The sequence below is a fragment of the Lipophrys pholis genome (assembly GCF_963383615.2).
Source record: "Lipophrys pholis genome assembly, chromosome: 7".
Lineage (NCBI taxonomy): Eukaryota > Metazoa > Chordata > Actinopteri > Blenniiformes > Blenniidae > Lipophrys > Lipophrys pholis.
Window position 1 is genome coordinate 27,603,168 of NC_137638.1, and position 12,148 is coordinate 27,615,315.

Sequence of the window (12,148 nt, forward strand, 5' to 3'; positions counted from 1 at the left end):
TACCCCAGACGATTCTGTTTAGATGTATTTCTGCTCATTAGAATCGGAGTACTACAGGGACCTTGTCATACTCGTGTGGTTAAAGATGACATGAAGGCTGATAGCATGGTGGTTTCGATATCAAGCGGTTCCTTTGTGTTCACAGACGGCAATGATACCAGAGCAGTCAAACATGAGCATCAAAAAGAGAATCCTCCCCGCCACTAAACACCACTGAGCTACAGTCAAATATGTCATGTGCTTTATTAGAAGCCCAATGATGCTGTAACGTGATGATTTTTTCCCCCGCTCTGGCTGCCACCATTTATTCGGAGTCTGATGCCCAGTGTTGAGTCTCACACTAACTGCTCGGCGTGCGCGAGTGATAAATTGTGACTCAGCTCAATCTTGCCGCTGATTGTTGGATTCGTTTTCTAAGATGTCATAGTTTTTTCCTAATCTGCCCCCGGAGGGGGGGGGTTGAAAAAGGAAAGTTTAGGTCTTTATTTGCTTGCTCTGTCAAACGCACAAAACAATTGTTCTTTTCATAAAGCGTTGAATCACCCGCTTTGTGAAAACCAGAAGAGAAAGCTGGAGCTGTAATGGTGTCACATAAAACATCCTGCTGAAGGAACATTACCAGTGAATGAGGCCACCGCTCGCGAACACTCGTGTCAGTTTTCCTTCACGGGCCTCGCAGGAATTGTAAATGTCGTCACTTTCTCAACAAGACGGGCTTCTGCTATTTGCTGATAATTAGTTTTCTGGGTTTTTTTTTGGTTGTGCTTCTCTTTATCTGCAGTGCACCACCAAATGTAGGACTGTTTAATTTGACTTAGCCGGCATTGCAAAGGCGAAGATCTTAATGAGATGATAGCACCATTAGATTCTTATTTTTTTTGGGGGGGGGGCACCAGACAAACAAAGAAAACATTTGCCAATTTGCTGTAAGAAAACATTTGCGGTGAGACAAGTTGCAGCTGAGTTGTTGGAGTAGAAGTAAAAAGCTCCCCGAGCGAGCGGAAAGGATGGAGAGATGTGTCAGATTCTCAGCTGGAGGACCTGCATCCCTCCGTCAGTAACTTGTCACGGCCTCGGCCTCTGACCAGAGAGGACACGAGCTCCACCGCCCAGCGCTTCGCTCCCACCGAGCTGCCGCCCTCATGTTCCGCTCATGGCAGCTCCCATCGCGGTGCGGCTCGCCGTTGTTTACCGCCGTACTCCGTCTCCACGCCGAGCGCACGTCGTGACACAGAGGCGCTCTGACAGCCCTCCTGTCCAAACCTGTGGCAGACTGACACAATCACTGAGTGTTGATTTTTAAATTATGAATGTAAAACCCACCAGCTGACAGCCTCTGCCAGGCTCTAGCTTTACCTTTGACCACGGCAGGCGGCTCCTGCTGGTGTGAATATATAACTGGCCTGGTCGGAGCGGCGGGCTGCAGCGGCTTCAGTCGGCGGCCTCGGGGCTTCAGTCAGCAGAGCTGAGATGTACCAGGGTGGAATCTCTTTGAAATGAAACGCTGCAGCAACTGAAATCTCATTCAAGAAAGATGATCTATTGCAGGAGGGCTGGCAAATGAAATATGCAAGCAAAGCTTTCCTTCTCTTTTTTTGGTACATCGTGGAAACTCCCTGGGAGTAATTGAATCAGCCTCATTACATCATCACCACTGGCAAAAGGCTCCACTCCAGTTTCTATACTGATGCTGATTTGTCTGAAGAAAAACTGCAGCATTTTAGGAGAATTTAATGAGGTTGATGCACCAGTTTGTATTGTCTAATGAGCGGTGTGAAGCTTTGGAACGGCTGAAATCTCCACCTCTTTTTATCCTCACTGATTCTGAACCTGTGTGCTCAGACTGGTGCAGCCGGAGTCTTCCTCACTGCGAAGGGTTAGGGCTGGAAAATAGGCACATTTGATGTCGCCTTCCGTGTATTCCACTGACACTGAAGTCCAATACATTTCTTACTGTGTTTTTCAGGTCCAGTCGTGTCTGATGTCAACCTGCTCTGATTGGTGTATGGGTGTTTCTCCTCAACCTGAGGTAGGCTGAGTTTGAGCTCTTAGTAATAATATCGCTGCACATGTGCAGAACACTTCAATTCTGTCTGGAAGTAATCTGTAAGAGAGAACGAATCAGGGAAGCTTTGATCACCTTCATGATGTGGTTATAAAATAAAGTACATGAACTTTGACATCAGAGCTTTTACTTTTACTTAAAATACCTTTGCTTGCTCATGTTTCATCTTGGCAAACACCAACATGTATCTTGTCCTTTAGAATGAAGTTTAGATTCCGTTAATGTCACATAGCACCAATTGTGTTTACAGGCCTTTGATTTGCCGGTTCCCCTTTCACTTGCTATTTATTACAGGGCGAGTGAGTTAATCTGTTGAGTCCTCTTCAAACTACTGCTGCACCTTCAAAGTAGCGGCTTCATGCGCCCAGGATCTTTTCTAACAGCCTCCGTAGGTTGCTGTCTCTTTCACTGTTTTCCAAAGTACTGATGATATTGCTTCAAAGGCATGGGGAAATGTTTTGTTGCCATCTGACATCAATTCAGCTCTTGATGTTCGTTGCCCAGGAGCCATAAACTGAAGTTGAACCTATTTTGCAGAAGACGCCCAAAAAAAGAGTTTTTGCAAAATGGTCAGCCTTTTTTTTTTTCTTTAGTAACTTTTACCATTGTTCCGTCTTTAGTCCCTCTTCAGTTGAACACAGATGTCACAGTTTGTTGTTCCTTTTTGCTGCTCGGTTCAATCTTGTTCCTGTCAGGTGAAATGGGTCCTTTGCGTAGTTTGGCTGCAGGAGAAAGCACATCCTGACTCCGGGTCAGGCTTTGTTTCTGTCTTGGTTTTGTTCTCTTTGTTAAACGGGACAGAGCTCTGGCTGCTCTTGAGGGAGCACTACATCACTAGACCTGCATCTGCACACCTAAACCAGGAGTTATGGTCTGGCTTTGGATGAGATATCGGCTTTAGGACTCAACAACACAGGAAGATTTAAAGACTTGCAAAGAATTCACACTGGAAAGGCGCAGACAGCGGAAGCTCTGATGTGCGTCTACTGAAAGCAGAGACGCTGGACAATAAGTTGCCTCCATCATCTCTGCGCGACGGTGATTCGGCCCCAGTTGGGGTCTTCTTTATTCCCCCGAGTGGCAAGACTGCGGGGACAAAATCCCTGAGTGATTCTTCACTGTCAAATTCTGTTTCACTGCTTGTTAGTGTTTTAGAGTGAATGTGATTTAGGTTAGTTTGTTTTTATGACTTGGCTTTTTTTTCTTTTCTTTTTTTCATTTCCTCCCTCATTCTTCCCCTCCAAAGCCCTGAAATTCCTCCTTTATGATTCATGAAGGTGGGAATAAGTGGCCATCTTTAGACCGACTGTTTACAGACGATTGCCTTTAGAAGAGGTCAGATCACGGACTCACACTTGGCGGCACCTCAAGCTCCCTGCTGGAGTCATTCCATGGATGATATCTGGGAATGTTTTTACATTAGATCCTATGACAATTATTTATCAAAGCCCATCTTATTCTATTTTTGAGTTCACTTTTGTGAGATTACAGACAAAATGTAAAGCATTAATGACAATACATGTGTGAATTTTTTCTTTTTCTTTTGTGAAGTAGTGTCCATTTTACTTTCACTTCATTTGAGGCTCAGTAATAATCTCATCTCTGTATAGTAACTTATTGTTTTGTTAATAATTATCATGGTTTTTAAGTGATTTATAAGAGCAAAAATAAAGTGCTTCTTGAAACCTTCCACCTTCTCGGTTACTATCACATTGAATACATTGAAGTATTTTTATGAGAGCTCACAGTTTGTTTGCTTTTTAAATACCATGTTCAGCGTGACCTTTCCCAGTAAAGCCTTTGCCGGTGCCCTTCATTTATATTTATTGTTTACATCCGCCTGAGCTATACGTGCAGAAAATCCCAGACTGCAGCAGGTTGGGTTTGCTATTGTTTCAGAAGAACACTTGGCAGGGAAGGTTAAGTGCACAGACAAAAGAAGAGTGTGGTTTGCCATCCATTAAGCCACGCCTTCAATATCAAGGTCATTTTATCCTTAAATCCCGGGTGCTCCAAAATAACCTTAATTTAATGAATTCTCCAGAGCCTTACTGAGGAAAGGCCATTTGAATAGTGTGTGAATGCATATTAATCTACTGGCAAGGGTCCAATTACAGTCGACTGTCACTGTGCATGCAATGTGTGGACTGATACGACCTCTCCGGGCCTGCACTCGGTGATTTAAAGGCACGGATTCGCAGACTTTATGTAATTGAACTTGAGTATTATAGCGAAACGGGTTGTTCAGACGCTGCACTTGCTCTGAATTCAGAATTGAAGTGCACGAGACGCGTGACACGGCTGCATAATTTACAGGGACTTCACAGGATTCCTTCTTCATGCATGGTGTCAATGCAATAATTTACCCTAGAAACGTTTTACTTGTCTAAAGAGTTGATTTAATTTTTCCAGCAGCAGCCTGCTGCTCCTAAAGCCTCCGACAGAGGATTTTAGGAGTCTTTTTGGGTGAAAACATTTATAAAACTCTGGTTTTCATTCATTTTCTCACCAATATATATGAGAAGTCTCCAAAGTTTGTAATTCTACTTGCCAGATGTCCGTCTCTAAATATGAGTAAGTAATGAATCTCGTTAGCATTGCTTCTAAATTAGCAAAGTGTTTCCACAGTTGGTCCCATTTCCAGTTTCTAAAATATTCCAAGTTTCTTACCTGCTGATGGCACAGAGCCAGTAATCAGATGCAAAGACTTCAGATATGATTTGATGATCAATTGATGCCCAAAAAACCAGGCAACCAGCCCGTGTGGTTGTAGGCTTCCACCACAAGTCGTTCACTAATGCTTGTGCAGTTTTGGAGGAAGCGTCCTCCAAATGGCATACGTTGTAAATCGGCTCAGCTCCACGCTGCACTCCAGCTGACTAAAAATAAAAACTATTCCGGAAAGTTTTCAAGTTACTTATCCCGACTGTAGTGTTTGAATGTGCAGAGGAGGACTTTTAATAAGGCAGCCTCAGCCTGGAGTCACACAGCCTGTCTCTGAGGGCCAACAGGCTCAGAGCCACGAACCCACCAGCTCGCTCACTAATGTACTACTTCATTCTCTTTCGTTCTCTCTGCCTCTCCCTCACTGACACGTTTTAGGAAGCTGGTGTTCTGTTTTCATTTGAGGGGAAGATTGACCGCTGGCCTATCGCCCACTGAGCCACAATGGCCTGCCTTCCAAATAATTAAGATGGAAGAGTATTTATTAAAGTTAATCAAGCTTTTTTTTTATGAATTCACACAGTTCTCTGCTTTCTTTTTTTGTATTCTCACTGTCACTTTATAATTATTCTTAGATGATTAATAACAGCAATTTCACAGGAGAATTACTAAGTGCCATTTAGGCCATGTTGCCTCTGAAATATTTTCGTGTCACTTAGTCCCTCGGCTTTAGGAAGTCCTCAAATGTTATTACTCATTTTGAGTCATTCAGTGCCAGAATGAGGCTGAAGCTACTGTTGATCATTTTATGCACTGAAGGCATATAAATGGTCCAGGGAAAAATGGCTTTAATAAGTTAATGTACACCAAGTGGGACTAGTTCTTTTTTGCCTTTTCCTTTTTTACCATTTTTTTTTTAATATGACTGGATGTGGCAGCATGAATTGGTTGAGACAGAGATCGAAATGGGGTTTCAGATGTGTAGTCGGCTCCGGTTCAGAGTGGAATGTGCAATCTTTTCAGGAAATTACCGGTTGTAATGATACAGCCTTTAAGTTCTTTCCTATCCGTGTTTACTACAGTAATGAGTCTTACCATACTCGTAACGTGCCATTTTGAACATTTCATCTGCGGCAAAGCAAAAAAAAAGATTGCCTGTTTGACTAGAATAAGTATGGAGCTGGAGGTGCGGTTCAGACAAAGCTGATATTTGCAGAGGCTCCAGACGTGAACATAGAGGGTTTAGTTGTAACTGAGAACCGAGGCTCCTGCACCTTCAACCTGCCACTATAAATATATTCCCACTCTGTCACCACAATGAAATAGTAGGACTCCACAGAAATTCTTCGGGACTCGCTGCCCCGTCTCGGGATGATGTTTTTGCATAGCATTGAGGCATTTGTTTACAGCGTTCCTCAGTAATAATTACATCCTCCAGAGCACTGCAAAGAAAACATGCACTTAGCTGCTGCAGGCTCTGATTTGTTTGGTGACAATTGTAGGTGTTTTATTGAATGGTCACAAATCATGTTGCTCCATTTCTGTCCTCCGTTTGTGACGTTGCCGCATTTTGTTTTATTGTGCTGCAGTCAGGAGTGGCAGCGGCCGTGATTCCCAAGGGCTTCACCTCTGTGCAATTGGCGTGAAGAGTTTGAATTCTCCGTCGAATGGCAGAAAAGGTCACCGTCCACCCTGATGGTGTTTCAAATTTCTTCTCTATCCACAGATTTTCCTTTTTATTTTTTTGACAATCGCACCTGACTAGTGAATAATCTGAAAATTAACTTCAGATTTCTCATGGCAGCATGTTAAGATGTGCCGGAGCCTGGTAAATATATTGTCCATCCAACTATTATATTGCTTTGTCCAATTTAAGACTGCAGGAGGTTGCAGCATATCCCATTTTATAAGAGGTGAAAGGTCACTAGTGTCCACAGGACACACACACAAAACAGATACACGCTCTCATTGACAACATATGTGAATGTGGAGACACTAATTCACCTCACACACGGATTTGGACTGTGGGAGACGATCAGGTCTCCTGGGAAAATTACTTAAATGCTCATGTAGAACATGCAGGTTCCCCAAGCCTGGAATCAAACCAGTGAAATTCCAGCGGTGAGGCAAGAGTGTTAATACTATATTAAGATCCCGTTTCCACAATGTGGAAACTCAGACTCCGACTTGAAAAAGCCCCACCGCTGTTGCCATGGGAACGGGGGCAAACACCACTTTTCTGAAGTGTCATGACTTCCAGTCCAGATTCTCCTGGGACTTGGTAGTTTTATTGTTGAGAATCACCTGCAACAGCAATCCAACTTGGTCATCTGTCCATACGAATTTCCATTAACAATGAGAGTGATTGTTAATGTTTATAAGGTTTTGTTCTCTGATTGCGCGTCATGGTTTCGTTACAAGAACAACCAACAGTACCCACTTGTGGCCCAACATCAGCATTTCTGCCGTCTCCATGTAAACTGACATTGTATTTCAAAACATACAATTTCTGAAACAAAAACAAATAAAGACAATGTGTTTTCACTTGGAATGCTGTTGTGTAAACCGGGCTGTACGTTTGCCATGAATGTTTTAGGCTCAAATCTCTAGTGCCTACTTTTATTTTTTTTTCTGTTAATATAAATTCAATCCAGGACTTTTTCTCGATGAAGTCGTAGTGTAACACAGAATAAAAACTAGAAACAACACAGAAGCAAGGATGGAAAGGAAATAGTCCCTTTCACTAACAGGAAGCCTTGGAACCAGACTCCAAAAGCTACCGGCTTCAATCAGCTGAGGGATGATTTGAAAAATCAATATAAACAGGCCAGAAACTGACAAACAGCAAAATGAACAAAAAATGGCCAAATAATGAAAAAGATGCACCCTGGAGGGACCTGGAACCAGAATGGGATACCTGCAGAGAGCTTGGACAGTGAGAGAGAACACACACTACAGGAGATTAATATAAAGTTGGTGATATTTAATTCATGAATGTGGTCTAAACCTACAGCAGCTTAACTAAGAAAATGATCCAAGGTGACCTGGAATCCTGAGCCAACCACAACTCTTCATCAAATCAACCAGGAAAGTTTTCAATCCTGATCATTAAAGCAGAGGTGGTAGTGAAAGAAAAAGAAAAAGAATCACAATTCAGCCACCAATCACATTCACAGCACCACAGACGATTATAACGGCGGCCAACATCAACCAGACTCGTCCCGCAGTCGTGTGCAGAACAACAGATGGTCACAGACGTGGATGGAGCTGCTGGGGGGCATCACAAAACCAAAATAGTATTGAAGAAAACCCTCTGCCTCATGGTGGCAATTTCTACCCCACCAAGTGTTGTTTATATTTTTTTATACGCTGCATTCATGGAGATGACTGTGTTAGTTGTGGCAATAATTAGCTGCTGGCACAAGCTGTGACACATCTCACTGTTTATACCCACAACATGCACATGATGCCGGGGAGTGCCACGTTGCCGTCTTGGCTGCGGTGTTTTCAGACCGTGTTTAGATGCTCGCTGGTGATGCGGCAGAGGAGAACGGCAGCGGAGAGCCAGCGAGCGTGACTAATCCGGGGATCTCCTGCGCGGCGAGTGCTGCCGGCCGTCCTTCACGCCTCACGCCTCGCTGATGGGGAGCGAACACCCACGGCTCCACACACTGATGGAGCGAGGGGACGATTCGGTTGTAGCCCTGCCTCCAGCGCAGCGCAATATCAGCACATATAGTTTAAACTTGTGTAAAAGGGGCCCAGCGGGCAGCCTGAGAACTTCTGAGAGTTTTACCCGTCGCTTTGTTAGTCCGGATCTAGTGAGTGAGAGTCTGCTCCGGCTGAGGTGTCTGCCGACGATTTGTGAAGGTTTGTCTCTCTCTGTGTGTCCTCAAATAAACCTTTCAGTCGTTTTAAGGTGAATTCTTTCGAGAGCGGAGTTGGGTTTCTGGCTCTGAGTGAATAAACAGGACAAGGTTTGCTTTAACTGAAGAATAAAGCCGACCAAACAGACCTGTTTGTATTCAGATTCACCCCCCGGTGCAGGTCTTTAGACCCGACCTTCCAAAACACAACCGGCACTGCTCAGTGTGGAGCGGCTAAACCATCGCGTGGCTCCAAGGTGAAGACGAGCTGCTGAGCAGGATTGGTTCAGTGTTGTACCATTCAGGTAATATTAGTATAATGACAGCATTGAAATAAGCCTCCAATTAATCCCTTATTTTTTAATCTTGTGCCATTCTTTGCATTCATTATACAAACTACTGTCTTTCTTCGTTCTACCTTCGTTTTTAATCTGAATTCACTATTATAGCACAGCATAATCCAGTAGTTTTTCAGTTCTAATTTCATAGTTTTCATTTTACCTGCACTGATAATGAAAAAAAGAGCAAAAAATTACTATCGGGGAACAGTTCAGAGCCTCCCCGTCCTACCTCTTCCTAAATAGAGAATTGGAACTGTACGATGTCCCTTTATTAACAGGATTTCTTTGTTCTTATTCAGCCGCAGCGAGGGAAACTGTGGTTGTTATCTCCTGATTGCCTCCCAACTGGTTTGAGCGCTTCAGTGTTTCACACCAATGAAAGGCTACTTTTACTTTTGTGGTTGTTTGTGAAATTAGAAGTGAACAACATGTCTTTTGCAAAGTGGTTATTGTTGCCAGAGACACTTTTCTTCACGACAGCCCATCACGTCACTATTTGCTCGACTGTATTCACATGCATATGAACTGAAGTGACTTCCCATTGTTACTGTTGACTCTGCAGAAAGTTGGCCTCCTCTGGCGCCTCAGCATCCGCTGACCCTGATCTGTAATTCTGGACATTTTTACATGGACACAGACTGAATCATAAACAGGGTTACAAATCAAGTCAGGTGTGTCAATCAGGGACAATCTAATCAGATGAACCTATTTACATGGCGCAATTTGAAAAGGATCAACATTTTATCAGATCGCTGATGGACTACATAACCGCTGCTATTGTCTTATCCCAGTTTGGCAGAACACAGCTTTGCAGCATCAGAGCCTATTTTTTTTTTTTTCTGAAAGAGCTGTCTACTCTGTCAAGTGATTATTCTCTGCGGCCTTGTCATTGCAGGTGACACCACTCACCTACATGTGTTCATTTAAGCCATTGTTAACATAAAATATTGATTAGAGCTGTTTTAACTGACAGAGAATACAAACAACATCGTATCCATCATGTCACAGTGGCTCAAACTGAAGGACTGAATTATTCATGCAGTATCTGATGGACAGGGGGCACTGTTTTATGTTAAATGGAATTATGTTATTGGAATTATTGCAGTTAAAGTACAGAGATCTGCAGGAAACACAAAAGTATAAAAGAAGTAGTTTTTTTCTTGTGCTTCTTGATTTCTTTTAAAGTTACAATAAAGCCAAAGCGCCATCTGTTTCCTCTTTCACTGGTTCCTCAGACACAAAGCGACCTCAGTGAAGCCAGGCCAGAATAAATCACTCGTAGCAGCCTAGCTGCATTATTGCTTCTTTTTTTTTTTATTGTATCTTTGAAACCCAAGTATCACTTTGTGGAGTGATACTTTGGGTTTCATTGAACTGAGGAACATTGTGTGCTTTCAACTGATTCAACGGTCATATGTTGTTGGTTTTTTTTATTGTTTTTTTGGGTGTGTATACAACTGTACTTTTAAAGTGTCATTTTGGGTTTATAAAAAATAAATTCAGTCTACGTTTTTGCAGCAAGGCAGGCAGTGTTTTTAGTAGAGTAAGAGTGTGTGAATCACGGGGTGCTTTCTAATGATGTACAGCAGATCTGGAATGTGTTCACTGAACTTCACTTTTTCCACATTCTGTTATGTTATTCCAAAATGGATTGATTCCATTCTTCAAGAAATCACATGTCCATAAGTATTCACAGCCTTTGCCTTGAAGCTCACAATAGAGCTCAGGGGCTTCCTGTTTCCACTGATCCTCCCTGTTTCTCCAGCTTCACTGGAGTCCAAATGTGGTGAATTCAGTTGATTGGACATGATTTGGAAAGACACACACCATCTAGATAAGGATACACAAACACAGAGTCAGAGGAACTGTCTGTCTTCCTCGGAGACGGGACTGATTCGAGGTACAAATCTGGTGAAGGGTACAGAAAGAATTCTCTGTCAGGGTTCTCTGTCATCAATAGATGGACGAAGCTCTGAACCACCAGGACTCTTCTAGAGCTGGCCGCCTGTCTAAACTGAGGAGTTGGGTAGAAGGTTAAGGAGATGACAAGAACCTGATGATCACCGACAGTTAGCCACCAATCAGGCTTGTGACCAGGGAGAAGCCATTCCAAGCCACTCCTTCCTGAAAGGCAGCCCGCCTGGAGTTCAAGAAAATGCACCTGAAGAAGTCTCAGAACAGGAGGAACAAAACTCAAGACGAAGACTGAATTATTCGATGTGAAAGCTGAGCGTCATGTTTGGAGGACATCAGGTATCGCTCATCACCAGGCCAATACCGTACCAGCAGTGAAGCACGGTGGGGGCAGCATCATGCTGTTGAGATGCAACTGGGAGACTAGTCAGGATAGAAGGAGAGCTGAACGCAGCACAATATACAGAGACATCCTGGATGGAATCATGGTTTTTATCAAGACATCAACATAAGCTACAACGCTAAGAAGTGGCGTCAGGACGACTCTGTGAATGTCCTTGATTTGCCCAGACTTGAATCTGATTGAACATCTCTGGAGAGATCTGGAAATGCCGTGCACTTTGCATCCACCCCTGTGGAGCCTGAGAGGTGCTGCAAAAAGGAAAAAGGGCCAAACTGCCTAAAGACACGTAGGCGTGCCAAGCTTGTGGCATCATATTTGAAAAGAATCGAGGCTCTAATTGCTGCAAACGCTGTGAATGCTGATGTACAGGTCATCCCTTAGTTTCTTATTTGGAATAAATTTGCAGACCTTTTCCACACAATTTTTTTCCGTGTTGTCATTATGGCCTATTGTGTGTCGAATTTTGAATTCACGAAAGCCGTGACAAAACAAAATGTAGAAAAAAGTGAAATGCCGCGAATGCTGCGAAGGTGTGCGTTAGATTTGTGTGTTTGTGTGAAAGAGGAAGAGTGGGAGTTGATCCTCTTTTTCTCAAGACTGCAGGAACGCTGTGTAAGAATGTTAATTGGTATGAATGGTCTGCTCCTCAGATAAGAGACAAGGCCGCTCTGCATAAACCACAGATTAGGATGTCCCACCGTCTCGCCCCTCGAGAACAGAGACAGGAAGAGGGTGGGTGTTTCTTTCCTGCCTCCCTCCCACACAGCTCCACATCCCACTGCCTCACAACAAATATATATATATATATATATATATATATGAAAAAAAGCTGAAATATTACAGAGTGTGAGGTGATTCACAGGGAGACTCAAAGCGCATGTATTATTAAGACTGG

The 12,148-nt window shown here is 43.3% G+C and overlaps 1 protein-coding gene across 3 annotated transcripts in view; it reads left to right on the forward strand.

Moving 5' to 3' along the window:
• arvcfb (ARVCF delta catenin family member b) overlaps positions 1–12,148 on the forward strand; it is a 258,481-nt gene that overhangs the window by 49,574 nt on the left and 196,759 nt on the right. The window contains exon 2 of one of the 3 annotated variants that reach the window (XM_080467630.1): positions 1,967–2,029. The exons of the other annotated variants lie outside the window; for them this stretch is intronic. The gene's annotated coding sequence lies outside the window, so the exon portion shown is untranslated. The remainder of the gene's footprint in view (positions 1–1,966; positions 2,030–12,148) is intronic. 3 annotated transcript variants of the gene reach the window in all.